Here is a 26,249-nt window from a genome sequence, read left to right as displayed (position 1 = left end):
CTCCTATGTTGGGTGCATATATATTTATAATTGTTATATCTTCTTCTTGGATTGATCCCTGGATCATTATGTAGTGTCCTTCCTTGTCTCTTGTAACATTCTTTATTTTAAAGTCTATTTTATCTGATATGAGTATAGCTACTCCAGCTTTCTTTTGATTTCCATTTGCATGGAATATCTTTTTCCATCCCCTCACTTTCAGTCTGTATGTGTCCCTAGGCCTAAAGTGGGTCTCTTGTAGACAGCATATATATGGGTCTTGTTTTTGTATCCATTCAGCCAGTCTATGTCTTTTGGTTGGGGCATTTAATCCATTCACGTTTAAGGTAATTATCGATATGTATGTTCCTATGACCATTTTCTTAATTGTTTTGGGTTTGTCTTTGTAGGTCCTTTTCTTCTCTTGTGTTTCCCACTTAGAGAAGTTCCTTTAGCATTTGTTGTAGAGCTGGTTTGGTGGTGCTGAATTCTCTTAGCTTTTGCTTGTCTGCAAAGCTTTTGATTTCTCCATCAAATCTAAATGAGATCCTTGCCGGGTAGAGTAATCTTGGTTGTAGGTTCTTCCCTTTCATCACTTTAAGTATATCATGCCACTCCCTTCTGGCTTGCAGAGTTTCTGCTGAGAAATCAGCTGTTAACCTTATGGGAGTTCCCTTGTATGTTATTTGTCGTTTTTCCCTTGCTGCTTTCAATAATTTTTCTTTGTCTTTAACTTTTGCCACTTTGATTACTATGTGTCTCGGCGTGTTTCTCCTTGGGTTTATTCTGTATGGGACTCTCTGCGCTTCCTGGACTTGGGTGGCTATTTCCTTTCCCTTGTTAGGGAAGTTTTCGACTATAATCTCTTCAAATATTTTCTCTGGTCCTTTCTCTCTCTCTTCTCCTTCTGGGACCCCTATAATGCGAATGTTGTTGCGTTTAATGTTGTCCCAGAGGTCTCTTAGGCTGTCTTCATTTCTTTTCATTCTTTTTTCTTTAGTCTGTTCTGCAGCAGTGAATTCCACCATTCTGTCTTCCAGGTCACTTATCCGTTCTTCTGCCTCAGTTATTCTGCTATTGATTCCTTCTAGTGTAGTTTTCATTTCAGTTATTGTATTGGTGATCTCTGTTTGTTTGTTCTTTAATTCTTCTAGGTCTTTGTTAATCATTTCTTGCATCTTCTCAATCTTTGCCTCCATTCTTATTCCGAGGTCCTGGATCATCTTCACTATCATTATTCTGAATTCTTTTTCTGGAAGGTTGCCTATCTCCACTTCATTTAGTTGTTTTTCTGGGGTTTTTTCTTGTTCCTTCATCTGGTGCATAGCCCTCTGCCTTTTCATCTTCTCTATCTTTCTGTAACTGTGGTTTTTGGTCCACAGGCTGCAGGATTGTAGTTTTTCTTGCTTCTGTTGTCTGCCCTCTGGTGGTTGAGGCTATCTAAGAGGCTTGATGGGAGGCTCTGGTGGTGGGTAGAGCTGACTGTTGCTGTGGAGGTCAGAGCTCAGTAAAACCTTAATCCACTTGACTGTTGATGGGTGGGGCTGGGTTCCCTCCCTGTTGGTTGTTTTGCCTGAGGCAACCCAACACTGGAGCCTACCGGTGCTCTTTGGTGGGGTCAATGGCAGACTCTGGGAGGGCTCACGCCAAGGAGAACTTCCCAGAGCCTCTGCTGCCAGTGTCCTTATCCCCACGGTGAAACAGAGCCACCACTCGCCTCTGCAGGAGACCCCCCAACACCAGCAGGTAGGTCCGGTTCAGTCTCCCCCAGGGTCACTGCTCCTTCCCCTGGGTCCCGATGCACACATTACTTTGTGTGTGCCCTCCAAGAGTGGGGTCTCTGTTTCCCCCAGTCCTGTCAAAGTCCTGCAATCAATTCCCTCTAGGCTTCAAAGTCTGATTCTCTAGGAATTCCTCCTCCCGTTGCCGGACCCCCAGGTTGGGAAGCCTGACGTGGGGCTCAGAACCTTCACTCCAGTGGGTGGAATTCTGTGGTATAAGTGTTCGCCAGTCTGTGAGTCACCCACCCAGCAGTTATGGGATTTGATTTTACTCTGATTGCGCCCCTCCTACCGTCTCACTGTGGCTTCTCCTCTGTCCTTGGACGCGGGGTATCCTCCTTGGTGAAGTCCAGGGTCTTCCTGTCAATGATTGTCCAGCAGCCAGTGGTGATTCTGGTGCTCTCGCAAGAGGGAGTGAGAGCACGTCCTTCTACTCCGCCATCTTGGTTAATCTCCCCCTCTGCCCATTTTTTAATCAGATTCCACCAAAATATCTTATAGTCATATATTACTCCTCACTAATGGGCTCAAGTGTGAGGTTTATGGCTGCTTAAATTTAGAGAAAAAAAATTTAAAAAGATTCTATAGGATCCCCAAATGTCCTTCTAGAGGGAAATTGCAAGGGTCAGGTGTTCTAGTATGTCTCCTTCACAACCTGTCAGAGACTTTCACTCAGCGTCCAATCCTGCTTTCCCAAGTGAATGAGTTAAAGAAAAGGAGCTGGCCCTAACTGGCACCTGTACTGTGCCAGACACTGCTGGGTGTTTGACATGTGTCATCTAATCTCATAGCAAGCCTGTAAACATAATAATTACCCCCATTTTACAAATGAAGAAACCAAGACTCAGAAAGGTTTAGTAACCTTGAAAGATTTAGTAAGCTTGAAAGTGACTCCTATCACTCATAACTCTTTGTTCAGTACTAATCCAAAGCCCCATCCCATCACACGTGGCCCAAGAAATGAAGTTCTAACAGGTTCCCAGAAAGCAGAGAGCCAGTGATATTTATGAACAGCAGCAATGACTACCATACTTGGTATAGATACTTGTGCATGACGGGTCCATGTGAGGCAAAGACATGAGGAGAAGATAGATATGGAGAGAAAACAGAGTCTAGAAATCAGACCAGCAAACATGCAAACATTGATTGCATGTTAAGCTTTGTGCTAAGCCCTGGGGCTTCAAAAATGAATAATATAGTGTCTCTGGCTTCAAGAAGTTCATGGTCTGATGGCAGTAAATGATGCATGTTATAAATTTGTATGTTGAAGCCCTAACTCCCATTGTGGCTATTTTGGGAGATAGGGCCTTTAAGGGAGTAATTAAAGTTAAGTTTAGGTCATAAGGGTGGGGCCCCAATTCAAATACCTGGTGTCTTTACAAGAGGAAGAAGAGCTACTTGAGCTCTCTTGCTCTCGGTGCATGCACACAGAGGAAAGGCCATGTAAGGACACAGCAAGTTGGCAGCCATCTGCAGACCAAGGAGAGACATCTTACCAGAAACTAACCCTGGAACCTTGATCTTGGGCATCTAGCCTCCAGAACTGTGAGAAAATTCATTTCCTTTGTTTAAGCCACCCAGTCTCTGGTATTCTGTTATGGCAGCCAAGCAGACAATACAGTGCATAAGCAGATAATTATAATGTGATGTAGTAAGTACAATGATAGATATCTACACATGGGCACACAGGAGAAGAGGCTCCTTCAGTGATTAGAACATAATAATGTTTCACCATAGCCACAGGTCACCCCCAATTCTGTGTCCTAGTGCATAACCCAGGGGCAGGGCCCTGCCTCTACTTGGAGGAGAAAATTCAGGAGCATTGGGTAGCTTCAAGAATCAGTCATGGTCTAGTAGCTCCTCTCACGTGGCCCAAGGCAGGCCCCATGCAAGAAGTTTCTTAGAAAGATGCACAAAAGTCTACCTCCTTAAGGATCAGTGTGAAAGAGAATGTGCTAAGGCTGATACTACTACCTACTTCCCCACTATCCTCTTTGGTCATCAGCCTCCTCTCACCAAAACCCTAGGAAGCAATGATTTTCTGAGGTACCCAAGAATTCCACTTTATGTTAGATAAAAGCTATACACTGAATAATCACAATTCATGGAAGGTGATCAAAAAGAATTTCCATTTTGTCTTTCTATATCCCTTTAACATTTATTCAGCAGAGTAAGTATTTCTACTCCTGTATAAAACTCACTGTTCCCATGACTTTTCTAATGACTTATAGGAAAAATCCTACAGACACAGTTTCAAAAAGGCAGTTAGAATGTCCAGTCCCATGTAATAGCCAAATCTTCTAACTTCATTCAAAGTTCAGCTGGTCTTTCTCTCCCCAGCAATGACTTGCTACCTGGGAAGAGGAGGTTGTTGACTTCCATCTTTCTTACTCACCTTCTCTCTCATTCCTCAGTTGCAGTTTCTGACACTGCAAGATTGGGGGCTCATGGAGGGAAGAGTGAGGGGAGCAAGAAAGCTGTTACTTGACTGTCTCTGTCCTGAGCTCCATAGTTATGACTTGATGGCGCTTGATTCTCTGACCCTACCCTGAATCTCTTGTGAAGCACTTTCACAAATTATTCAGAGATCCCCACTGATTTCTCACCTACAGTTTCCTTGATCCAGGGAAACCCATTTCTAGTACAATTTGTCATTTCCTGTGTCCACAGCCCCTGGGCAGTCCACCTCCAGTTTTTGTCAGGTGGGTGCCATTGACCCTCCAGAAGTCCCTACTGCATGGGACTCAGCTCTTTCACCCACACGCAGTCATCTAGCCCTTAGGAACACTCATGCCCCTTTGCCCTGACACAGCGTGATCCCTCGGAATCATCCATCAGCAGTTAGCCAGCCCATCTCTCATCCATTCAAGATTTACTCGGTGGGAGTCAGACACCAAGCCACTATGTCCTCCATTCTGTGGAGGTCATGGAAACCCTCTGGGGAGTCCCATTAAGTGCCCCTCTCTAGGCTTGAGGCAAAGTCAAGTATGACTCACCCCTCCCATTGTGAGGACAGGAGCTACTCACAAAGCTCTCTCCAAAGAACTCCTCTTCACAAATTCTCTCTAATCTCCAAAAACCCAACTGTTTCCACTCCTGATGTGAATGTATGTTTAAGAGAGAGAAAACTAGTTTTTTTAATATTTTTCTCTGCAAATTAGCATCATGAACTGGCTCCCTGCTATGGTATCTGTCACCCGTTGTCTTTGAGTGTCAGCTAAAATTTCCATTTTAATATTCAGTTAGACTGTGGTGGGCAGAATTGCCTGTGTTCCTAAACAGTCCCACCCAGGTAGCTGAGGATTTTAAACAAGACCCCCCATGGGACCCAAACCCATGCTCACTACTGAATTAACATCACAGAAAGACCCCTCTTTCTCTGTTAGGTTTCATTCAAGGAGTTCATTCTGTCTGTTCTCTTCATTCTCTTTGATCTCATTCTTCCTAATTTCAAAGTGTTTGGATCCAAGAACCAAAGGCTGATGCCTGTGTCATTCAAACCAGCCAACTCAGAGCATGTGTTCTGACCACAATGTGATAAGATTGGAACTCATAAGAAAAGTATGACCCCACCCAAAAAAACCCATGACTTGGAAATTTATAAAAGACATTTCTAAATAACTCATGGAGCAAAGAAGTCACAACAAAGTATGGAACATTTAACAATAAAATTGAATGATGGAAAAGCTACATATTAAAATTTGTGAGATATACCTAAAGAGGTACTTAAAGGAAATTTTGTAGTCTTGAATGCATATTTTTAAAAAGAAAAAAAATGAAAGGTGACAAAGTGAGTATCCATCACAAGAAGTTAGGAAAAGAAACAAGTAAAATCAAAGAATAGAAGGACAGAAATAATAAATAAAATTAATAGTAATAAATAAAAGAAACATTATAAACAGCAATAAAATAAAGAAATCTCTGGCAAGACTGATCAAGGAAAAAAATAAAAAGAGAAAGCCCCCCACCAAAAAAATAAAAATTAAAAAGAAATTTTAAAGGACCCAACTACAGATTCAGTAGATATGTAAACAGCAAAAGGAAATGCTACAGAAAATATTATGCCAGTCAATTTGAAATTTGAGATGAAATGAAAAAGACAAATTGCCAAAATTGTCTAAAGAAGAAACAGAATGCTGGATTAGAACCATAATTAGTAAAAGCATCAGACCCTGACAGTTCTATCATTGTTTTATCAAACTTTCAAGAAGTAGATAACTCCTACCTTATCAAAATGTCCCAAAAAGTAAAGAAAGAGTAAAGGTGCCCCAACTTATTTTACAAAGTTTGTATAACCTTGCTACCCAAACAGGATGAGATTATGAGAAGGAAAAATTATAGGTCAATCTCATTTATAAGCAAAGATGAAAAATATTAACTAATATATTAGCAAAGTGAATAAAGAAAAGTATGAAAAAATTGGCCATGACTGAGTAGAGTTTATTCCAGTTCAAAAGGTTGTTCTAACAGTTAAAAATCTATTAAATGCTTCACAAAATAAGTTATCCAAATGGCCAATAAGCATATAAAAAAGTGCCTAATATCATTAGTCATCAGAGAAACGAAATGCAAATTAAATCCATGATGAGATATCACTTCATACTCATCAGGAAGGCTAAAATTAAAGACTAACAATACCAAGTGTTGACACAGATGTGGAGCAACTGGAATTCTCATACATTGCTGATAAAAAATGATAAAACTACTTTGGAAGGCTGTCTGGCAATTTCTTATAAAATTAAATATAAACCTATATTTTACTGACCAGAATTATGTCCCACGTCACAATTACATAATGAATATAATGAACTATTATTATAAAATAATTAATCTTAATATTAATTTTCCACTCATACTGTATATGAATGTTTGAAGTATATATAACCAACAAATGAGTATTATCAGAATATGTAAAGAAAAATACAAGAATAGTCCAATAGAAATAGATTATCAATTCTCTAGGGAGGAAACTCAAATGACTAATAAACATATGAAATGAAGCCCATGTTCATGATTAGGAAAGTGTAAATTAAAACAACAAAATTCACCAAATCATCAAACTGTCCGTCAAACAAGTGGGGATAAGGCCATTCCAGGTAGAAGGAACAGCATGTGCAAACACATCTAACTCTATGAGAACATTTATACCCCCATTTGTGTTTCTGTCTGAAGAGAGCAGCAAAAATTTTACATGCAAGTAAACGTCAAATCTGGACACTGAAACACTTTTCTCTCCATCCCCTGGCACAAACCCACATGAAAGTCCAGTGGCTCAGCAAATAAAGGCTCTCCAATCCCAGGTATTCTTAGGATTCTGGAGGCTCTTTCTCCTGGGGTGTGGTTACCTCTTCCTACATTAACAAGTGAGTTCCAAGCCACTCATCCATTTGTCCTGCGGGATGAAAGCACTCCTTTAGATGTTCCTGAATCAGACAAAACCAGCAGTTGGGATTACTTCCTGCCTTCCTCTTGCAAAGGTCCCCCTTCCTAGACTAGCTCCAGGAGCATCTGACCTTTGGAGGATCCTTGAGCCATGTCCTGTGTGCTGACCTTTTCTGGCATAATAGCATATTGTAGCTGAGGCTATACTACCTCGGAAATCCAAAGCACTAACAAAAATAACTTGTAAAAAAGTAGAAAGCATCAAGGGTAAAGTAAAATCATTACACGGCTCAATGTGTGCCCAAACAGCAAAAAAATTCTTCCATTGTCTACTTTTTATATTATTGTCCCTGTTTATTTGATAAATGCAGGTTTTCTAAACTTCAGTGAAATTTTCCTAGTCAAAAAAAAAGAAGTGCAGGTAAGCGTGGAAATGAAAATGTTTGCCTCAAGAAATGGAGATGGGGGGGACAATGTGTGATTTGGGGAACCACTTACGTATAGTGAGATAAGAACAAAAACATTAGAGGCCTAAATAAAATCCTGAGGTGGAAGGAAGGGCAGCAGGATTGGTTCTGCCTGGCTGGGGGGAGGGGAGGAACAGACAGCATCAGCCCCCAGAGAAGGTGACGAACTCCTTTGCCTGCAGAGCCCAGTCCTGTGTGGAGTTGGCTGTAAGAATGGAAAGAACAGCCCACAATGGGGATTAACACAGTAACTCACCCACTGAACTAATTATATCTTGTTTGAACGTTAAGGGTCATAGGGTCAGGGGCAAAACTAAGATTCATGCATCAGTGAGACTCTCTCTCTCTCTCTCTCTCTCTCCTTTTAGAAGTAAATAGCAACAGCAGGAAAAATACAAAAGGGATAGGTTTTGAAGGCCAAGTTGAAGAGCAGAAAGAAAATGAGGTAAGGTAGCTATTGCAAGCAAGCACATTAAGGTAATGTGTGTGCAGGAGTATGAAAGCTGCTGGAGGGTTTTCACTTCATGCCCCTCTAAGCAGAAGGTCTGGTTGGGGCGGTGGCGGGGGCGGGGAGGTGAGCACATTCTGGGGGAATGTACCCCGGGGAAAGCTGAGAGTGACCGTTCAGGTCTCACCAGTCCATCAGTTCTCCCAAAATCAGAATCAGCGCAGATGAACCATATGAAGCAAGGCAGTGTTTCTCAGCCTCTTTCCGTTACCATCCCCCTACGGAATCATTTTAGGTATTTTTCCCTAATTGTCCCCCATTAGATTTCAATGCCAAAGATATGCTGTATATCTGTTTACGTAATGCATGCATCTCTGTGCTGTATACGTAAAAAGAGTCAGCCTTTTTTTGCCTCCCAAGAACATTTTTCAACCCCTTGCGGGTGATGTGTTCTTCAAGGATGCACAGCCAAGGCCCATTAACCCTTTTCCTCCAGCTTGCCTCGGATGGTTTCTTATAGCCACAATCAATAGAGTAAATTAAATTCTATTTCTATAGAACAAGTAGAACAGGCAAATTTTCCAGGAATAGATTTATTATCCTGAGCTAATGACTGCAGTCCACAATGGCATTGACATACATCCAGTGGCAAGTAACAGAATTGCAGGAATACAGGTGAAGTGGAGAACCAGCTCTAAAGTGGTTTTGTGTGTGTCACAAAAATCTCACACATGCAGGTCTCTCCCCTCCTTGAAAATCACTTCTAGAATCTATATTCCACATAACCTTACCAGCCAAGACGATTGTGTCATACTTTCTGAGTCACAATTAGTGGTGTGAAATAAAAATACGTTTTACTTTTATAAAATTTTCCAAATTCAAACCATCACATAAAATTTAATGTATTTTTTTTCAGGCCGTATTGTCTCAAAATCCTGATATAGCATCCTAGAGGTGGGGGCAGAGTATTCGTTTGAAAATCACTCTTCTGGAAAAAAATTGACTTAATGATTGTGAGGCAAACATCTCAGAGTTAGCTTGAAAAAACTGGGTAAAGTCACCACACAGCCCATTGGTTCCCAAAGCATCCATCCACTTGCTTGATTCAATGAAATCTTTCCAAATTGGTTTAGAGTGTAATAATAGTTGCCATCATAGTTACCATCATTCCAGTAACCTAGAGGTAAGTGTTGCTGTTGTTCCCATTTTCCAGCTGTGCAAAATGAGGCTCATGCAAAATGAGGCCCATACCTGGTCCAAGCCCACAAGGCTAACGAAAGAGGTGGAGTTGCAATTCAAATGCAGCTCTGTCTGACCCCAAAGCCCGCATATAACCACAGCAGAGTCCCTCCCTTTGTGTAGGCAAAGCCTTGGTAGAGAGGATTGTTAAATGTCCAGCAGAAATAATTCTGCTAAAATAGGAGCTGTGTCACTCAACTTTGTGGGTTTTTGAAAAATTTAGACCACAGCGCCATCCTTCTAAAACCAAGCAGATTGGAAAAGCCACTGTGAAGATTTTTTTTCGAATTTGAGACCCACTCCAAGAGGGTGTGCTCAGAGCTCAGCAGACAATGAAAAATCATCCCTCGCTCTACCCTTTGACAATCGGTGCGCGCAACTCTTGCTCTCTGTCAACTTCCCGGCTCCAGCCGGCTCACAGGGCTCTCTACTTTGCATGCGACTGCACAGAGGCAATTTATTTTCTCATTGGAAATGGTGAGGCCGAGAGAGCAGAGCCGTGTCACACATGGGGGAGCCACCACTATAGGGAACAGAAGCTCCTTCCAGCTTGGCTTAGCTGCCATCTTTTAGTGCCTTGATAGCAGCGAGAATGGTGCATACCCAATCCCTGTCTCAAGCAGGATTGAGAGTGTCTCAAATCCCTGCCTTCTTAGAGAGAATAATGGCCAGGGTTCGTGGGGGAGAAAGGGAGGGGAACCTCTCTCTTGAAACTCTGACTATTGGGCTCCTTAAAGATGGATTAGCACTTCAGAGATTTATTCAGTTTCTTGGGTAGAGAAGCTCACTCACAGATACTATAAGTTTGGGCATGATAGCTTAGAGCTAAATCTGTGTCCTTAAGCAGAATCTCAAACCAGTAATGTTGAGAAGGCATAATGGAGTGCTGTGATAACCCAAAACTCCATAAGTAATGAAGTCACACACACCCTTATCCAAGAGTCAAGCATCAAACACCCTCAGCCATCCAGAGCATCTGAAAACACACAAGTGTCCCCTGCAGTTACCCCACACAGGCAGAAATTAAAAAAGCCAGGGAGAGCCTATGAGGCAAGATTACAGGAAGAATTACATGATTGGTGGGTTTGCAATGAAAGGAGCTCCTTCATAGGTAAGCACTGGCTCTAAAACTCAAGTGCCATTAAGAGCAAAAGGAAGGAATGGGGAGAAAATGAGAACACACAAAACCCAAATCCTAGAGAATCATACTAATAGTAGCACTGTCCAGTAGAGATACGTGAGCCTCAAATGCAAGCCACATGTGCAATTTTAAATTTCCTAATACCCACACTACAAATAAAAACGAAGAGGTAAAATTAATTTCAATGATTCATTTTACTTAACCTAATATATCCAAGATATCCTTTCAACTTATAACCTACATTTTTTAATTATTGAGATTTTTACATTCTTTTTTCTTATACTGTCTTCAAAATCCAATGTGTATTTTACACTTACAACACAGCCCAGTTTGGACTAGCCACACTTCAAGTGCTCAACGGCCAAATGCGGCTAGTGGCTAATGTATAAGTAGAAAATTCTTAGCCATATACGCTCAAGGGAATCACAAAGAGTGATAAAGGACATTCATTATAACTGGTGCAAAATTGTAAACAACTTAAATGTCCATCAAAGAGTAACTAGATTGTTCAATTTTATTATATTAAATAATTAAATACAAAGCAGCAATTAAAATGAATAAATTGAATCTAAATATACCACCATGATAGCACTCCAAAACATAGTGCTGAATGACAAAAGCAATCTGCAGAATCATACCTACACTGTACATTTAGGGAAAGTTTTAGAAATACCCCCCCCAAAAAGCCATATATTGCTTTTTTTGAAACAAACGTGTAATGCAGCAAAAAATTTAATATCAGAAGACATACACACTAACGTTGAAAAAAGTAGTTAATTCTGGGAAAGGAGAAAAGAAGGAAGAAGAGAGAGAAAAAGGTTTGGGGAATGGTAGGAGGAGTCCTCCGTTGAATATACAGTGTTTTAGGTATTCACAACAAAATATGACACAAAAAACAAAGTGTTAATATTGTTAAATCTCAGAGGTGGGTACAAAAATTCTCATTAAATTATTCTCAGTTCTTTTCTGTATATTTGATATATTTCATGCAAGGAGAGAGAGAGGGAGGCAAAAAGAAGAAGACATATCATCACAACAGAAATAAAAGAGAAGAAATAGTTGGAACAACGCAGCACAGGATTGGGGGTCATGTTCTACCTTCCTCCTGTGGACGGGGGACCCATTTGACATTCACTAGTAAGGCAAGTATTTGTTGCATTGCTTCCAAATGCAAATGCTGCAGGGCATTCAGAGATGTTCACAGCTGTGACCCTAGTGAAAAAAAATATATATGTATTCTTTTGTTTTCCATACAGTCTATGAAGGCAGAAGAGCATTTGATTTGATTTCAAAGAATCTATTTTAAAAGGTTTACACAGAACTTTTAGCACGTAAAAGGTTACCCTTCAGCCCTCTGGAACCCAGGCTGAGCAGATCCCCTACTTGGCAGTAATGGATAACTGAGGAGTCATCACACAGCCCACACAGCCATGCCCTGGCTTTATCACACCACACCGCATCTCCTCATTCCTAACTTTGAACTTGGCACATCTACTCCTGGTCCACAATCTCCCACCCTGCCATACAGGCCTAAACACACACACACACACACACACACACACACACACACACACACACACACACACTACACTTGATTCTCCCTCTTCTCCTCTTTTCTAAGCATGTTTGACTTTCAGCCCAGGGACCATTTGTGCATTTGGTGTCCTCCACAAATCTGAAGATTTTTTGTCCTTCATCCTTTCTGGTCATTTATTACAGATGCATCAAAACACTGATCCCAAGAGGTCCCCACTTTTAGCACTTCTCTATCCACGCGGCACCAATTTGTCCCTAACCTTGTTGATTGTCTCTGTGCCCGGGTCTTCTCTTGGATAAAAACAGCTTCCTCAGTTCCATGGAAACAGCTTTCAATGTTAAACACTATCAGAGATCTATTGTTTCGTGGGTTTTTTTTTTTAAGCTTAAGCAGTTACCTGCATCACATCCACACAACTTTTTTTGACACCCTCACCAGAAAGGAGCAAAAAAGAGAAAATATATATATATATATTTATACAATTAGTGAGGCACAAGCTCTCATTCTAGAAACCAGTCTCCCTGTCTGACAAATTATTTTACACTCTCTGGTGAATCTATTTCAAGTTTTCTAGGTGTCCAAGGAACACAGATCAGCCTAAGGTTTTCAGCGTCTTTTGGACTTTCTGATGGACGATTATTTAGAAGCTGAATTCCTCTGCTTTCACTGGGAAATTTTGCACCACAGACAAAGAGCTCCATTTCCTTAGAGGAACAATTTCCTTAAAGGAACAATTCTTCTGGGTTAAAAAAATTTTCAAGATAAATTCCTGTGTTATTTAATAAAAATTCCAAATAGTCTGTCATGGATCACAGAATTCTTTGAAATTCATTTATTTTAATGGAGGTTAGCATTTTAGCTGTTCATAAACTATTGGGGAGGGAGAGGCAAAAAGATTGAATTTTTCACCATCCAAACAAGCATTTTTAAACAATTCAAAAGAGTCCTAAAATCACATGACTCTATTAAAGCTCTTTCAACTCATGGATGTTATTTATACACGTAGATATGTTAGCATTGCAGAAATAAAAGCAGAGAAGCTCTAGACATGCTTCAGTCATTTGAAAAACAAAAACCAAGTATTACTGTTTAAGTGGCTCTTGAACAATTTAAATATATTGAATAGAATTTCATCTTTTCCCTAGAAGCAACCCAGGATGAGACCACAGGAAGAAATATTCTATTTCAGCCCTTCCTGACCTGCGCTCTGAGGAGTAGAAACTGAAGGGATTATCTTCACTTAAAGCCTGGAGAAAGACAGACATTGTCTTCAAAGAGTGGGGCCTCTTCACCCACAAAGCTTTAGGGGTCTGGAGGCAAAACACAACCTGTACTTCAGAGGTAAAATTTTAAGTCCCTTTCTAAAATCTTTTAAAACGGCTCTAGTTCAACAGTGGGTAGATTTTGTTTTGTTCTGTAATTTTCATACTTTGCTACCAAGACTATAAACGAATCTGTAACCCTCTGTCGGTGAGTTCATCCTTTCTTCTTTTCCTCCTTGCCCTCTTTAGATCTCTCTCTTTCCCTTCTATGCCCTATTTTCAGGTAGTATTCTGTTGAATTCATGCCTTGGGAAAGTAGCAGCATACTTTTGTCTTTGGCGCCCTCTTATGGTCACTTCATTTTTATAACAGCATCTTGGAGCATTTTGGTGAGGAGTAAAGAAACTTTGCAATTTTAAGACTGAAAAGCCATGAATACATTCACTTTAATATTTTTCCATGGAATGCCAATAAACCACTCATCCAACCAGTCAAGGACAACACCCCAAACCCAAACAGACCTAAGGGATACCCCTTCTACCTTAGGTGATGCTTCTTCTCCCCCTGCTGTGCACAGGATGTGAAATTTCCATGTTGTTAGCTGTTATCCAAGTCGCATAGACTAATCCTAGCTTCTTCACCCTTCCGTATTTCTCACTCAGCCCTGTCTCAGAAATTTTCTTCCACAGGGGCCCAAAGCCTTTGCATTCACAGCAGTGATTCTCTTCATGGTGAAACACACAAATCCTATGTAATGAGCAAGTGTGCTGGTCCCACTGTGTCCAGCACCGTCCCTGGAGCACACTTATCCCCGTCTCACACTAATCCACCAGCAGACCGCACACCCCCTTCAAGCTGCAGCTGAAATTCTATCTCCTCTCACCTCCCAAGATGGGCATGGCTGCACCTTATCTCACAGTCCCTCCATAATTCATACACATCTCCATAATGGTAATTAGCGAGTTGCACACTTTCCAAAGTGAGTTCTGGAGAATTCACTTCCCATTCCATGAGCTGCTCCGTGGAGAATAGGGTTCTGTGAACAAATACATCTGAGCAACGGAGCATACTATATTCCCTTCTTGAATAGTATGCACAGAACTATACTTGGGAAAACATTGCTTTTCTGTCACATTGGTAGAACTGAGTCACCTGTGAGGAGCCATATCTCTGCATCCCGAGGGCAGAACTGGCAGAACTTATGGAAGTCTTTACTTACCTGCTGTCACCTCTCCTCTCTGGGAGGCCAGCCCTCTGTGGGACATTCCTAGCCTCACCTAGAGCTCAGAGAACCCCGTTGTCAGACCCCTCAAGGCCACCTCATGTCTAGGTGGCCAGGAACTGACTCTCTTGCCAACTATCTGGCTTCCTGATGCTCTGTCCCCACCCCCTTGCTGTCTATGCAGACATCAGAAACTTGCTCGACCCTGGGTCTTTGCCACAGGATTTCCTGATTCCTCTGTTTGCCGGGGTGGACCCGCCCACGGGCCTCGGCTTCCAGGAACTGTGTGCCTCCTCGGACTCCTTCTGCCTGGTCACCGCCCCACCATCCCTGTCCTACCCTCATCCACGTGCCATAGCCACTCAGCCCCCTGGCAGAAAACACCTCTCTCTTTGGGGAGAACAAAATGGCATCTTAGTCAATTTCACCTCCCAGTATCTCCAGAATCTCCCCACTTCTTTCTGACCCCACATCACAAGTTTAGGCCACCTCATCTCTCCCCTGGGTGATGACAGCTGCTCCCTTGCCTCCATCCTTTCCCCCATCCATTCAAAGCATTCTTTTTAAGAGGCAAATCTGATCATGCCACTCCCCTTACAAAAACTTTCAATGCCTTCTTGTTGTTGTGTGGATTAAGACCAAACCCCTCCACAGCTGATGCTCTGACGAATCCTCCAGCTTTGTCTCCCCAACTCTCGTCCAAACATGGTACAGCCACATGGAAGTTCTTCAGGTTCTCAAAATACCACTTTTCTCCCTGCCCAGAAGACACTGTTCTCCCTGTCTGGAGCTCTCTTCCCTCTGTCCTTCACATAGCTCACCCCATCCATTCTTTCCTCTCATATAAACCTCACCTCCCCCAGAGGCCTGACTCACATGACCCCTTGGATTAGGGTCTGTACCCCCAGAGGCTCCCATTACCCCTTGCACACCGTCTGCTGTAAAACTCAACTCACTTTAAGTAAGTAACTGCTTCATGTATTCTAATTTGTTAATGTCCATCTCCCCCACTCAGGGCAGACATTAGGGCCACAGAGGCCAGGTCTATCTGGCTCACCTCTCCATCCCCAGTACCTAGCACTGGGCCTGGCACATGGCAGTGTTCAATGAACATTTGTTGAATGATGGGAATTCCTTGGCTGTCCAGTGGTTTAGACTCCGTGCTTCCACTGCAGGGACCATGGGTTTGATCCCTGGTCAGGGAACTAAGATCCCGCAATCTGCACAGCGTGACCAAGAAAAGATAATAATTAAATAAAACTTCAATTAAAAAAAATTTGTTGAATGAATTTTGGATCATGCAATTTCCATATACTCACAGAATATGCACTTTTCCCTCAACAATAATTTTATGGCCATTTCAGCATGAAGCCTCCTTAGATATCACACCAAATCAGCCATTTCTCTGTGCTTCCTGAAGGTAACTGACTCCTCTGTCCCAAATTTGAATCAAGCCTGAAATGAACTGAATTGTACATCACTGGAAGGGTCTTTCTCTTCCACATTATCAAATACCCCTCCAACAGGGGATAAAATTGTGGTAAGAATCTTTTTCATATCTAACACTCCAGAGTTTCCTAAGTGCTCTTACATGTATCATTGCACAATGTAAAATCACATTATTCTTGCATTATTATATATATATATATAATCGCAAAGTACTGTTTTTAAGTGGAGTTTCCTTGGGATCTCAAAATTACTCCTCAGTTGTACCAATACAGGTAATCAGATCATTAAAAATTCCCTGGGGACCTGGCACTTTTCCCCCCTCCCAACTTCTCCCTTGTGCACCAGCTATCACTTTTAATAAGAAGATTTGCTTGCCTAAGGAAAAAAAAGAGAGAGAGAAACACCCTGGGACTTTCAATACTGGATGACAGAATATGGCAAACCAATAACTTCAGAGGGAAGATTTTTTTCTCAATCTCGAATTATTTATACTTGACCAAACTATTGATCAAGTGTGAGGGTACAATAAAGATATTTTCAGATATTTAAGGATTTAAGATTTGACTTCCCATATATTGTTTTTAGAAAATCACTGGGAAGTTTGCTTTGGCAAAAGGAGGGAGTAAACCAAAAAGAGGATAACACAGGATTCAGGAAACAAGTGAAGCAGACAAAGAGAGTGGTGAAAACAAGTCCAAGGATGTCGCCGACGGCCTGGAGAACAAGTCGTGCAGGTGACAGCAGGAGAACAGCAGGTGGGACATTAAGTGTGGTCGTCCAGGCTGTGTCCTGCCCATGGACACACTACCCAGAAAATCCATGGGGCTGAAATCCAGCCCACGTGTGGCTCACCAAGTCAGGTATTCTGATGGAGGGCTGAGTGCCCCAAGGTTCCATATTAGCTTGTAGCATCCCTGAAAGAAGACTGTGGGACAGGAAGGTGGGAGGAGTGGACAGAATGTTTGGAACTCTTGAGAGTTTGGGAAAATTATCGATAAGATTGTTGGACCATTTGGAAAAAAAAATTAGTCGATTGTATTAGTTTGCTAGGGCTGTCATAAAAAATACTACTGACTAAGTGGTTTAAACAACAGAAATGTATTTTCTCACAGTTCTGGAGGCTAGAAGTCCAAGACCCAGGTGTCAGCAGGGTTGGTTTCTTCTGAGGCTTCTCTCTTTGGTTTGCAGACAGCCACCTTCCCACTGTGCCTTCATGTGGTCTTTCCTCTATGTGTCTGTGTCCTCATTTCCTAATTTCCCTTTATATGGGCACCCGTCATACTGGATTAGGGCCCACCATAATGGCCTCATTTAAACTTAATCACCTCTTTAAAGGCCCTATCTCCAAATACAGTCACATTCTGAGGTACTGAGGGCTAGGACTTCAACATACAAATTTGGAGAGGACATAATTTAGCCCATAATGGTCACATAGTAAACTAAGCAAAGAAAGAAAGAGAGAATGAGAGAAAGGGAGAAAGAGAGAAGGAAGGAAGGGAGGGAAGGAGGGAGGAAGGAAGGGAGGAAGGAAGGAAGGAAGGGGGAAAAGAGAGGGAAGAAGGAAAGAAAGAAAGAGAGAAAGGGAGAAAGAGAGAAGGAAGGAAAGAAGGAAGAAAGGAAGGAACGAAGAAAGGAAGGAAGGAAGGAAGGGAGGGAGGGAGGGAGGAAGGAAGGAAGGGGAAAAAGGGAGGGAAGAAGGAAAGAAAGAAAGAAAAATTATTAACGAAAGGAAAAGTAAAAGTTGTAGCAAAAAAGATCACAGTAAACTACCTGGTCAAGAACTTCCCTGGTGGCTCAGTGGTTAAGAATCCGCCTGCCAATGCAGGGGACACAGGTTTGATCCCTGCTCGGGGAAGATCCCACATGCTGCAAAGCAGCTAAGTCCGTGTGCCACAACTACTGAGCCTGTGCTCCAGAGCCCGTGAGGCACAACTACTGAGCCTGCGGGCCACAGCTACTGAAGCCCACGTGCCTAGAGCCCGTGCTCCGCAACAAGAGAAGCCACTGCAATGAGAAGCCCGAGCACCGAAACGAAGAGTAGCCCCCGCTCGCCACAAGTAGAGAAAGCCCACGCACAGCAACGAAGACCCAACACAGCCAAAAGTAAAAATAAATAAATTAACTAATTATTTTTAAAAAGCTATCTGGTCAGCAGCAAACAATATTTACATTGTTATTATAATGTAACACTAAGTTTTAACCAAGCTTCGTACTACTGAGAGAATAAGGGTGGCAATAATGTAGATGAGAGAGAGTGAGGACTAACAGGGTAAAATCCTCAGCCACCATAAAGGAAAGATACATAATAGATAATATTTGAAACAAGTTACTCAAGAAACAGTAGAACAAGATTATTTAGAGATACAGAGGTAAACACTCAGGAAAACAGCCTAAAGTGGTTGAAAGTAGTTGTATTTGGTGAGAAGGAATTGGCTTGAGGAGGGCTGGAGAAAGGAACTACTAAACTTTATTATAAGCTTTCTGTAATTTACTGTTTTAACTGTGAAGATATTACTGTGGTTAAAAAATAATTTTTTAAAGTTTAACTTTTAAATAACTCAAATTCTAACATTTAGGAGGCCACTGACACGCAGACTCATGCTACTGTATTATTTTCTTTGTGTGCAAAATTCAGAATAATCTCCTCTCACCTCCATTTAATTGAGACACATTCCAACTTGCAAAAACAGCTATTTAAAGCCTTTTACCATTTGCAACTTCTTATTCGTGTGGATTGGAATTTTCTCAGTATTTGCAGCCCAAACAAAATTCAGAAATGAACTGGATTCTGAGATTGTAAAGCCACAGTGGGCATTGGAACCTGATCTCAAATGTATGTGTTCATGAAAACTAACTCATTGTTCTCAATAACTTTATATTAAGTAAATGTTTTATGCTTTCCCTAATAAAAATGTATTCTAATAAAATGCTGCTTTTTCGCTTCCATTAAATTTTTTTTTCAGATAATGGGAAGGAAGACGTCTGTGAAGGCGGGTCTTACCTGGGAGCCCCCTTGCCTTTTGTCCACTTCGGATTCTCATCATGGATTGAAACTTCCAAGACTTTCATCACTACAACAGGAACACCAGTAAATGGGGGTGGAGGGTAAGGACAGCCCCTGGAGTCCACAGCCTAAGCCAAGGGCATCCTGTAATTGTCCATCTCTCTTCCTAGTTTTGGTAAGTCATACAGCTTCGGAATTTCAAGGTTTGGTGTTGATTTTCACATAAGTGATACAATGCATGATCTTTCCAGCTCCTTTATGATACTCACATCCAAATGTAAAGACAAGATTCTGACCCAGGGTCAGCTGGATAAAAATTCTTGTTCTTTACAGAACTATGCTCAAACAGTTCTTAAAATCTTAGGAGCAAAACCAGGTAATAACTATATGCTGATGTGAAGAAAAGCATCTTTGAAGAGTTCCTAATCAAAGCTCCTGTCCAACTGCAAGTTAATTTTTGAAGTTTCTTAGAGTTCAAGATGGTCACCAAGCTATTTGCTAAGTGTTTCTATAGTCACTTGCTTATGGAGAAAATAGGGTAGAGGATTACACGTATCTTTGATCCCTCTCTTCCCTGTAAGATGCGCAGGGACTTCAGCATTAAGTACCCAGAGGGGAGAATTTAATGTTAGACCCAAATTTTTTAGAAACAAACAGAGGCTCCACTAATGTGACATTTTGTTTGCATTAAAGAGCTAAGTTTTCAAGGCTAGAGAGGATTTGTAATATCTTCCGAGAGATCAATATTCACCTCTGGATGTTTCCACCTGGTGATTAGGAGTGCCTTCATCATCATCATCATCATCATCGTCATCAATATTCCTTCTCGCTATGGCACACAAACAGTAGTAAATTGCTTTGGGCACAGATAAACCTCTTTTCTCACATTTTTTATAAACTAAGAAACCTAAAACTTTATAAACTTGTAAACAAAAAAGGTAATGGTGTATTAAGACTGGCAATGGCAAACTCAAATGCCCACAGAGACCAGGCACATAATACATGTGAGGAAGACACATACAAAGAACATACTGTCTGTCTAAATGGGGCAGCCACTATCCTCTTCCAGCTGACTGTTGGACTGAGATTCCAATTTTGCTAAATACTCTGACTTTTCAAGAGAAGCTGGAATCCTTGATTTTTATGCGAAAGGCCATAATTTGCACTCAGCAACCAATTTAAAATTTTTTTTATGTGTAAGTTTTGCAAAATAAGGCTGTGGTCTTGACTCATCCCAGGGGCTGCTAGTTTCAACCTCTATTATCAGACAATGATAATAGATTCTCTTTTCAGTCATTAAGTCATAAACCATATCATGCAGTGTTAACCAACAATTGTAAGTGAAATGGACACAATTCTTACCAACCTAAACTCTTATCTGTCCCTGCTTTGGACTGTGACTTGTTTTCTTCTCCCACCTACAGATGGCCTCAGGTCATGGCCCTGTTCTGACTGGATACTTGGCTGGTTATTTGCCTGTTGGCTCTCAGCTCCATGCCCGCCATCTATGTCCTGTTCTGTAAGTATCACAGTGGGCTGGACACCTGCTAACTACAATTCCCACACTCATTTCCCGAGTAGATTCCAGTCATGTTCAGCCAGTGAGAATCACTGGAAGAGACTCAGAGCAGGAAGAGGGCAGAAGCTATTGTCCATTCTCTCTCTCACTCTGACCCAGGTCTCTTTCTGTCTCTGTCCCTTTCTCTCTCTCCCACCCAGCCCCTTTCAGCAGTCCACCCCAACCATGGCTAAGCCTCATTCACCTCCTGGTTCCAGATCATTCTATTTCCCCTTAAGTCCCTCCAATCCAGTGGTTTCCTGAAGTTACTACTCTTCGGATAACCTTGCCTCCCCCTGTTTTGTTTTTCCAACCCTTCCAATATCCTTATTACCAATTCCTGGATAAATTTTCTCTCTGGAACGGCCTACGTGTCAAACCTGACTATTTGAGTACTCATACATGTCTGCGTATGTTCACTTGTATAAATAACATTCGGTCATGAAAGTTGCTTGCATCTGCAAGGTGTACCTTGCACCCTGCCATTCTTACTACAACTCCAGAGACCTTCCTTTTCAAACTCAAGTGAGCTGCCACCCCATTGAAAGCTCTTGAAGTAGAGAGTAAGGCAGTGTTTCCCAATTTTGTCTTACGATACAAACTGCTTGGGACACTTGTTTGAAGACAGTTTCCCAACCCCTCCCTAAACCTGATGACTCAAATCTCCTGGAGAGTGGCTTTGAAATCTGTACTTTTGACAAAAACCTCAGGTGATTCTAACCCTCAAGCAAGCTTGAGAAACACTTGTGAGCACCACCCGTTCTACGGGAAACTCCTATGCCCATTAATAGTTGAGGTCCAATGTTAACTAAACTTACTGATGTAATCATTTCACAATATATGTAAGTCATTATGCTGTACATCTTAAACTTATACAGTGCTTTATGACAACTATATCTCAAAACTGGAAAAAAAAAAAGAGAGGCAATAGTTGCACTGAATGTTAGAGTGAATGGTGGATAAATAAAATAATTAGCAGAAAGGAAAAAAATTTTAAATAAATGAATAAATAAAAATTAATAATTGAGATCCTCTGCCCCAGATAGTCATCTTGGCTTAAGTGGGCAATCCAAGCAATCATCTCCCCACTGACACTTTTGTATAGATAAAAGCTAATGGTCACTGACAGCTTTACTTTTCTAAGACAAAATTAATCTACCAAAGTGGTATAAATAACAAAATCTGGGACTATTTCATTGAGATGAATGGGTTTGGGAATTGGAAAGACTTGGATTTAAATATCAATGATATCACTTAGTAACTATACGACATGCAACAAGCTGTTTAATCTCTTAGAGATTCAGCCTTCTGTAAAATGAGAATAATACCATCTACTTCACAGAGGTGTTCTGAGGGTTAAGTGAGAATATGTGTAAATCACCTAGCATGGTCCCTGGCCAAGGTATCCAATAAATATCTATTCCTTTCCTAATCCATAAGAAGAATGCTAGATTTGTGGTAGATTTGTATTGCATCAACCTAACTGAGCTAGAACTACATTTCCCGAAACTCCCTTCCCTGCATAATCCTGAGTTAGCAAAAGACATTTTGCTGGAAATTTGGAAGATGGGAGGGAAGCAGCAGCTATACTGCCTATACACAGTAAACAAGTAAATATAAATAAACAGGCTGTAGTAAGTGAAAGGGGGTGATCTGATAGGAAATAAATGGAGAGGAGGGAGCATGAAATTACCATCTTACACAGGATAGTCTAAGAAGGCTCCTCTGAGGAAGTAACATTTGACCCCTCATCCTGATGCCTCAAAGATAAGCTGACAGCCCAGCTAAGAGCTGGGAACAGACAGCCCAGGCAGATACAATAGCAAATGTAAAGGGTGCAAGACAGGTCAGAGCTTGGCTGGCTTGAGAAACAAAAAACGGCCCAGCATGTCCCTGGTATTTGAAGTAAAACAGAGAATGAATGGTACAAGGGGATGGTGGAAGTCTGGGCAGAAGCCAGACCATGTAGGGCTTTACTAGGCCACATCTTTTTTTTTAAATGTGGATTTTATTCTAAATGTAAGGACCCCACTGAAGGGTTGGGCTTAGGGGATGACATGATGTGACATCTCCTTTTCATGTTTTTCTAAAGATCACTTGTTTTATATCTTTTAGATTGCCAAATATTTTTAAGTCAGACAGTATCAAATGTTGAAGAATATAGGGAAACAAGAACATTCAGAGTGCTGGTGGCAATGTACTGCCATGTTGAAGAGCAATTTGACAGTTTCAGGTAAAATTGAAAATATATTACCATAGGATCCAGCACTTCCATTTCTTCCTGGTATCTGCCAGAGAAATTCTGGAATGTTACATAAGAAGACATGTCCAAGACTGCACAGAGCAACACTCTTGGCAATAATAAGACAGTGAAGTATTGGTGGATGAATAAATAAAATGAGGTCTATCCATCTAATGCAATTCTATTTGGTAAGTAAAATAAATGAGCTTGATCTATATCAATATATAAATATATATATAAATTTTCAAAAATTGTGAAATAATACTAGACAACAATGCCAGACATCAAATATAAATATGGGGGATAAAAGTATAAAATGTATATGTATAACAGATTCACTCTGCTGTACACCTGAGACTAACACAACATTGTTAATCAGCAATACTCCAATAAAAAAAAATTTTTAAGTATAAAATGTAGACAAGAAAGACATACACCAAGCTCATCATAGTGGTTTCATCAAGGAAAGACAGAAAGGGAGGATGAGTGACATTGGCAAGTTGGCCAAATAAGATAGCCCTCACTTGTATCCCCTCTTAACAACAATAACTTAATTTGGAAACCATCCACAGACAAAATGTCTTTGTGGGCGACCCAAATCAGAGAAGAACAAACTTGTCTCTGTTTGCAGATGACATGATATTATATATAGAAGACCCTAAAGACTCTACCAAAAGAACTGTTAGAACTAATCAACAAATTCAGTAAAGTTGCCAGATACAAAATTAATATACAGAAATCAGTTACATCTCTATACACGAACAACAAAATATTTGAAAGAGAAATAAAGAAAACAATCCTGTTTCCAATAGCATTTCTATACATAGAAAACTATAAGACTTTGATGAAATACATTGAAGAAGACACAAATAAATGGAGGATATACTGTTTGTGGATTGATAGAATTAATATTGTTAGAATATCCATACTACCCAAAGCCATCCATAGATTCAGTGTAATCCCTATCAAAATTCCAATGGCATTTTCCTCAGAAATAGAAAAAACAATCCTAAAATTTGTATGGAGCCACGAAAGGCCCCAAATAGCCAAAAGCAATCTTGAGAGAGAATAAAGCTGGAGTTATATGTCCTGATTTTAAACTATATTACAAAGCTATATCAATCAAAACAGTATGGTACTAGCATTAAAAAAGACACATAGACCAATGGAACAATATCAAGAACCCAGAAATGAACCCATGCATATTTAGTCAATAATATTTGACAAGGGAGCCAAGAATACTCAATGGGGAAAGAATAATCTCTTCCATAAATGAAATTGGGAAAACTGGATAATAATCACATGCAGAAGAAAGAAGCAGGACCCTTATCTTATATCACTCACAAAAATTTTCTTGAAATGAATTAAATACTTGAAAGAAGACTTGATTGGAAGACTTGAAATCATAAAACCTGTAGAAGAAAACATAGGGGGAAAGCTCCTTGACATTGGTTTTAGCAATGATTTTTTTTATGATACTAAAAAAGTGAAAGCAACAAAAGCAAAAGTAAATAAGTGGGACTATATCAAATTAAAAAGGTTTTGTAAAGAAAAAGAAACAATCAACAAAATAAAAAGGCAATTTATGGAATGGGAGAAAATATTTGCAAACCATATACCAGATAATGGTATTATTTCCAAAATATATAAGGAATTCACACAACGCTATAACAAAAAACTAAATAAATAATATGATTTCATAAATGGACAGAGGACCTGAATAAATATTTTTCCAAAGAAGACATGCAAATGGCCAATAGGTGACGCCCAACATCACTTATCACCAGGGAAATGGAAATCAAAACCACTTGAGATATCACTTCACACTTGTTAAAATGGCTATTGTCAAAAAGGCAAGAGATAACAAGTGTTGACAAGGATGTGGACAAAAGGGAACACTTGTGTGCTGTTGGTGAGAATGCAAATTGGTACAGCCACTACGGGAAAACAACATGGGGGAAGGAAATCCAAAAAAGAGGGGATATATGTATATGTATAGCTGATTCACTTTGCTGTACAGTAGAAACTAACACAATATTGTAAAGCACTATACCCCAATAAAAATTAAATAAATAAATAAAATGAAAAAAGAAAAGAAAACAGCATGGAATTTCCTCAAAATATTAGCAATAGAACTAACATTTGATCCAGAAATCCCACTCCTGGTTATATATCCAAGGGAAATAAAATGACTATCTCAAAAAGATATCTGCACTCCCGTGTTTATTGTAGCATTATTCACAGTAGCTAAGATATGGAAATAACCTAAGTGGCCATCAGTGAATGAATGGATAAAGAAAATATATAAATATATACAATGGAATATTTTTCAGCCATAAGAAAGAAGAAATCTCGCCACTTGTGACATGGATGGACCTTGAGGGCATTATGCTAAATGAAGTCAGATAGAGAATAATATTTGAGCATGTGCTTGTAGACCTTCAGGAATAATCCAGTTGTGAGGGAGAGACTGAAGAGACAGCAGGAGGAAAAGAGTGACTGCAGGAACAGAGTCCTTAGGAAAGTTAGAGGAGGAAGAGATTCTAGTACACATTGAAGGATGCTTCTTCCACTGTAACAAAAGACAAAGAATGTCAGTATAGGGGCAGATAGTCTTGAACATTTGGCTGTGGAGAAACAAGAGTGTTCCTGAAGGATGCAATAAGGTCACTAACCAAGAGAGGAGGAAGGAAGATGTTACAGGAGATTTGATAAGAAAAGAAAAGTCATCTTTCTTCTCCTCTGGAATTTTCTAAATGATGATTGAAGCAAAAATTATAGAATCACATGGTTCAAATATATGTAGAGGAAATATTTAAGACAATATATTATAAATGGGAGAGAGTAAAGGGAAAAAGTACATTTTCTATACTCCACTCAAACTGATAAAATAACAACACCAATAGACTGATAAGTTATGTGTAATACCTAGAGCAACCACTAAAAAGAAAACTATACAAAAAGATACTCTCCAAAACACTATACAAAAATCAAAATGGATTCTAAAAAATGTTCAGGCAACCCACAGGAGAAAGAAAACAGAGGGAACAAAGAGAAGACACAAAATAAAATGGCAGACATAAGCACTAATATATCAATGATTAGATTAGGCATAAATTATTTAAACACACCAATTAAAGACCAAATTGGCAGAGTGGACTTAAAAACTTGACCCAATTATATGCCATCTACAAGAAATTGTTTTAAATGTAATGATATAGACATGTAAAATAATATAAACCTATGTATCATGCAAACAGTAATCAAGGAAAGCAGGAGCAGACTTCAGAGAAAAGAAAATTACCAGAGATGGGGAAGGACATTATATAATGATAAAAGGGTCAATTCACCAAGAAGACATAGCAATCCTAAATGTGTATGCACCAAACAACAGAGCTGAATAATATGTGAAACAAAAACTGAAAGGAGAAATAGACAAATCCACAGTTATGGTTGGAGACTTTAACACCCCTTGCTCAACAATTTATAGATAACTAGACAGAAAATAAGCTGTACAAAGAACTCAACCACACATTCA

Source organism: Balaenoptera musculus, chromosome 4, assembly GCF_009873245.2.
Source record: "Balaenoptera musculus isolate JJ_BM4_2016_0621 chromosome 4, mBalMus1.pri.v3, whole genome shotgun sequence".
NCBI lineage: Eukaryota > Metazoa > Chordata > Mammalia > Artiodactyla > Balaenopteridae > Balaenoptera > Balaenoptera musculus.
Note: the sequence above shows the minus strand (reverse complement) of the source record.